Genomic DNA, 6,419 nt, shown 5'->3' with positions numbered 1-6,419 from the left:
TCAGCAATGTCACTCTCCAACTCATCTCCTTCCACTGGCTGCCCATATCAGCTCATATCAAAACCTTTGCCTATAGGGCAGCTAAAATGACAGCTCAGTCATCCCTTCAAAAAACTATCAAAAATTATCAAACCCAACAACCCAACAACAGGCACAGGACTGATCTGGTCCTGGCCTAAAACCAAAAAGCCAGACCAATAATAAAGATAGAATCTACAGCTAGACCCTAACATGGTGTAGCCTATGCTGTGTAGGTGCAGAAGTGTGTATAAATGCTACACTACCTAGACAGCATCCCTCTGACCGTAGACTTGTATCATACAGGATCAGCGAACATTGCCTCCAGGCCTCCTGCCTGCCTCCCACTGTTTTTTATTCTTCGTTTAATTATTCGTTTTGGTGGTAAAGGGCGAGTACAAGAAATTGAAAAGAAAAAAACATCAACCGAAGAAAACAATAGGAAAAACACGTTCCACGCGACAGCGAGATGACACAACATCGATTAAGTCCAGAGGTGGAGCAGGTTGGCAGAAAGGTGTTCCCAAAGCCATTCGTGCAAACCGTATCACGAAAAAAATATCTGTACTAAGAGACAGAGGCGTGTTTGTTCAACACAGCAGGACACATGCAAACTGAGTATTTTTTTGGACACAGTGGTTTTCAAACAGATCTCTTCAGAAATGTATCCATTCTGTTTTTATTTTTGTGCAAGCATTGCAAATGCGATCACACACCAGCTTCAGACAGTTTGATTTAGACAAGGAAACAATTCTGTTCAGACCTAATGCAGATTCATCACCTTTGGGCCGAGTGTGCTATTAGTTGAAATTAAAGTTTTCCATTCAGCACACAACAATTTTCAGGAGAATTATCCTAAAATTGGAGCAGGGTAGAGCCATGTGACCAGTTGCAGATTTAACACCATTAACAAACAAACAAAGAAACCTGCCCCCTGTCAGGGGGCAGTCCAGGAGACCCAGTCCTGCAGGAGAAGTGCATTCTGGGAATATTTTTGATGGCCTTCCCCTCCGAGCCACACCTGTTGCTCAGGTACGCTCGGGTGCGGCTCTACCCCTCCTGCGTTGCGTTCACAGAGTACAGGTCACTGCGTCGCTGCGAGGAGATGGGGAACTGCTGACGCATGTCCGACAGGTACTGCAGGTCTGGCACACAGGAACATTCCAGAAACGCGGTTACAACACAATCATCTGCAGTGACATTCCCACACAAGATGATTTATACACAATCTGTGCAGTGACTGTCTTTCATTATAAGTGGTCAAAAGTGTGTACTTTGTCAAAAGTGGTCAAACGTGTGTACTTTGTCAAAAGTGGTCAAACGTGTGTACTTTGTCAAAAGTGGTCAAATATTTGTACTCGGACAGTGCGGAGCATGAACTGCTGTACTCACCGATATCAGCATACACGACTGTCTCCTCTGAGCCAGCCTGGGAGACCACTTCCCCCCTGCCAATACAGACCAGTTACACACACTACGGCGTTACACACTCAGAGGAGCAAAGTAAATTGTATAATGATCATGTGTCATAGAGCAACATTGCTATTATAGGCCAGTGTGCAGTGTATAAAGCATTATCTACACATGGGACCTGCTAATTTCCTTGAGTGACAGATTGACGGACAGATGGACGGACACTGACCAGGGACTGACCACACTACTGTGTCCCCAGGCCACGTAAGAGGCTGTTTCGTCTCGAGCTGGACAAGCCGTGGCCACATACACCTGGTTATCCACTGCCCTGCAGGAGAGAGAGAGAAAGAGAGAGAGGGCACGTCATTCTCACACACATCTGAGACCAGATCACATGCTCATTTTCTATTGACCTGCATACACAAATACTCATTTTAATCATATCAACAGAACATACAGCGTTGTACATTATATACAGTATTTGATGCTGTTTCTGTGTTTGTGAAATGAATAGTAGGACACTGACCTCCCCCTCTGCAGCAGCTCCCAGAAGATCGGTCCTGTGGTCATGTTGAAGATTCCGGGATAAACCAACAGCTGACACCCTGAAGAAGAGGGGGGTGAGAATAAAGAAGAATACCCGGCTTAAATCATTCTATACGGATGTCTACTTACCTCTTCAAAATTTATAAATGGGAAAATTATAAACTGTCCTTTTGATGCAATACACCGGCAGTATAAGAACCTACTTTCAGGATGACAAATCTAATTGTACCATATTTTCACTGGACTAGAACTGCCATCATCAACATTGACTTGCCGTGTCAATTTACTCCATAAAGGCTATGTCCTGTTTACTGTTGGCTGTGTGCTTGATATGCCGTTTCTCTGTTGAATCGATTTTCTGTCCTCGGTGGTGGTTTATTGGTCCCGAATAAGGAGCTCACCTTTCCTTGCGTAGATCTGTGCCAGCTCAGAAAAACAAATGTCATAGCAGATCCCTACTCCCACTTTACAGAAAGCTGCAGAGAACCAGATTGAAATCAAGCCATTATTCATCAATAATGCCACACTGTCATTTGACTAATCTATCACTGTCCCTTACTCTGCCTATGCAAATTTACAACAATGTTACTACAAATCTACCACACTGTTACTTTACAAATTTACTGTTTTTTGCCCCAGAACTGCTGCTGACTGGAAGTTTTTGTTTATCGCAACATTCTCTGCAAACTCAGAGAACTCAGAAAATCACTGGAGATCAGCAATTTCAGAGATATTCAAACCACCCTGTCTAGCACAAAAAATACTGTCATTACTCTACATATATGCAGCCAATTTTACATAATGAACTGCATTTAATGACTGATACCCAACTACTGAATTCCATAGACTGTAGACTGAAAGACGGACAGACAGAGCGAAGGATGCTCACGTGTGTCAAACACAGAAAAGTTGCTTCCTGGGCTGAGTGTCTCTGACTCCTGGGTGCAGATTTTTCCGGGAATGTCGATGTCATACAGATGGATCTGCACACGAATGCAAGGGGACAAAACCAAGCCATGACTGTATGGTATGAATATTAAACATTGCTGTCCATATGCACTGTATAGTAATAAATATTACACTGTTGTATGTTTCTGCCATATGTTCATACAGGTACAGCCTATTTGAAATGTAAATTGTACTCGTGCAAAATTTGAGAGCTAATTTTCAGAGTGAGGTTCGGCGCTAACATTCCTGTGTTTCAGAAGCAGAGTGCCGTCTGGTCCAAACACTGGACACGTGCTATACAGCTTCTCTCCGTCCCTCTCTCCCATGGTCCCTACCACACACATGCACACACACACATACGCACACCACACACACACAGACACGCAGAGATGTTTGCACAGAGAATGACACACATTGTGTATATTTCACATGGGACCCAATGTCAGAGCTCCTGAAACACAACACCATAAGCTTGCAGTTTCACCTCTGAGTCATACCGTGGTGTCATGGCGATGTGCTGTAACATACAGGTACACACTCAGGTGTCTCACCTCCCACCAGGTACACTGCGCTCTCCTTGGCTGCTTCAGACAGGACCTGGGAGGACTCCCCCGGGATCTTCTCTACATCCTCTGGGTAAGAGCTTGGCCCCTACGGGGGAGTTGAAACACTCCTGTAGTCACGATCGAGCACAAACTTCCTCCTGTCTCGCCACTGATGCACAGGTGTACTTGAAAGGGGGATCTAACTGTTAATCCCTTTCATGAATTTCTAATCCTTAAAGTGAACGAGAGAGATAGAGAGTGGTCACTGTGTGGAATAGCTTGCCAGGATTTGTAGTGGAGGCACTATGCTAAGCTGTGTTATGTTATAAGGTTCATTACTCAACACACTGGACACGCTGGATAACATTGGATGATATTCCCATTTTCTTGTAGACACAAGATGTTATATTTTTAGCAGTCACACAGTAATGTGGCATGATGGTGTGCAGTTCCTTGAGTGTAGATAAGAACTGTGACAGTGACTTTAAGGCAACAGGTTCCTCCCTGAACCTCATGAGGACACCTATAAGTGAATATCGGGTCCCTGTAGCAAGTGGCAGTTCAGCGATATTCCTTTGCAGACTGCTCCACAGTCAAACATTTTCTGGGATGAAATATGCCATGATGTGAAAGATACCACTCCTTGCCGTCACAGCAATTGAGTTGGTCAGGTGCCACCACTTCACCATAGCATTTGCCTTTTATATCAGCTAAATATTACGTGTATTCCTCCTGATACTCTTTGTTCTTTTGAAACTTCCTTTTCAGGCTCCAGATATGTTGTTCAACAATGTTGCCTTGTTGGGCATAATGATGTCACTCGTCTTTCAGGGTAGGTCCATACAGTAGTGACCTTCCAGAAGTTTAACTGAACTAGGGCTGAGCGATATAGCCATCGTGGTACATATAATTTTTTTTTTTGCGCAATTGGGAGGTGGCAGTATGTTTTGTTCTTTCTTTAATCCTTCTTCTTCTCGTCTTTATTCATACTTGATACGGTAACACATCTCCAAACTTCAGTGTATCTACCACATGGAAACAACATGGCCCTGTTGCTGTCATATCAACATTAAAAAGTGATTCCCCCCACCCCCCCCAGAAATTATGGTTATACTGGGCAACAAACAGATATCCTGTTAGTGGTGATGATTCCCTCCAGGCTCCGTTCACGACCCACCCCATCAAGGGCCTCACAGTGTAAGTTCCATCGCCTTGGCTGCCTAACCTCCGAGGTCTCCATGAACTTTGAGGTGTTCAGGCTGATCATCGACATCGACATTTTTGTTAAAAACCTCTAGCAATTCCCAGAGGTCTTCATTCAATCTGGACGCCTCGAGGCCTGTGACAATGTGGCTACTGACTGACTTCTCCTGGCCCACAGTCCGCAGCAGTATACAAATCCATGTTCCTCTTAGGTTCAGGGACTTCATGAGATGTTGAGTGCAGAAGGTGGCTGAACTTCCAGGGTCCAAGAAGGCATATGTCTGCAATACTTTTTGTCTTCAGTTTGAATATGAAGGACCGTCCGGGGGTTTGTCTACACACATTGCAGGATAGCCAACTCCTGCAGTTGCTTTCTTTAAGCTTCCAAAACAGATCCCCTTATCCCTTAGAAAACGAATCTTCTCCCTGTGGTCCTTTTCCTTCAGAAGTGAACAGATGTGAACAAGTAAAATGATCCTCCCTGCAAAATATGCAGGTGACTGGTGTTTTGTCAACAGGTAAGTGTGTGGTTTTACCTTTTAAGCCTGCTGAAATTTAAGCTTCTTTTCTTCCGGGGTGTTGACTGCTGAAACTGTAGTCATGAAGCTCTATCCTATGCTCTTCATGTGCCTTCCTTGATGTTGCTCCTTGATAGCTCCTTTTCCAGTGGTACCACTCATATTAGACATAAGATTCAGCTCCTCCAAATTTTCCATCACTGTGCAGCACACTTAGGAAAAGAGAATAGGACTGCAGGCCAGTCTAATGTCTTTCTAATGTCTAATGTCTAATGCCTCTCTATGTAAGCTTCAGCAATTCCTTGAGTGTAGGTAAGAACTGTGTGCTCTCATTCCCGTGCATTCCAACTTCCTGTTACCGTGAGTATTTCTAAGCACCTGTGAATGTGTGACTGCCCCCTAGAGCACAAGATAGGTAACACCAAACATATACAAAAACATATTTACAACAAAAACAAATGGCTCTTACATTCCTGTAAGGGTGTAACAATGAGCTCTGCATCCTAAAACCACGAAATGCTAATACACCCAGGGAAAGTGTTTGTTTGTGCATGGCAGTACCCCCTCGCACAGTTATCCCTGCTTGTGTGTGTGACTGCAGGTGTAGACGGAGAGGTTACTCTGTTGGGAGAGAAGTTACACGCAGGCAGAACCACCATTTTGGCTCCCTGACCGGCTGCCTCCTTCACTAGTTTCCACACTCTGCTGAAGTTGTCCATCTTGACCTTCGATACGTCCATCTGAACCACAGCCAGGCGGAACTCCTGCATCACAAAGCAGGACAGTCACCATGGCAACTCTATCACAAAGAGGGCGACATGCCTCAGGAAGTAAGAGCAGTCGTCTGGCAGTCGGAGGGTTGCCGGTTCGATCCCCCGCCCGGACGGTGTCGAAGTGTCCCTGAGCAAGACACCGAACCCCCAAATGCTCCTGACGAGCTGGTCGGGGCCTTGCATGGCAGCCAATCGCCGTCGGTATGTGAGTGTGTGTATGAATGGGTGAATGGAGAAGCATCAATTGTACAGCGCTTTGGATAAAGGCACTATATAAATGCCTGCCATTTACCATTTACAAAGCAGGACAGTCACCATGGCAATTCTATCATAAAGCAGGACAGTCACCATGGTGAAAGAATCTGCACACACCAGCCTCATTCCCTTCCAAACATGATGCAGTTTTAGGACAGTGATGCCAAACCAGTTCAGGCTCAGTGTGATGTTCTAGATGA

General features: G+C 44.9%; 1 pseudogene; it reads right to left on the bottom strand.

Annotated features, from left to right (window-relative positions):
* Positions 1-679: 679 nt before the first annotated feature.
* On the bottom strand, positions 680-5,961 carry LOC133117033 (omega-amidase NIT2-like; annotated as a pseudogene).
* Positions 5,962-6,419: the final 458 nt, after the last annotated feature.

This window comes from Conger conger, chromosome 17 (assembly GCF_963514075.1).
Source record: "Conger conger chromosome 17, fConCon1.1, whole genome shotgun sequence".
NCBI classification, from domain to species: Eukaryota; Metazoa; Chordata; class Actinopteri; order Anguilliformes; family Congridae; genus Conger; species Conger conger.
This window is presented reverse-complemented; position numbering and strand designations above follow the sequence as displayed.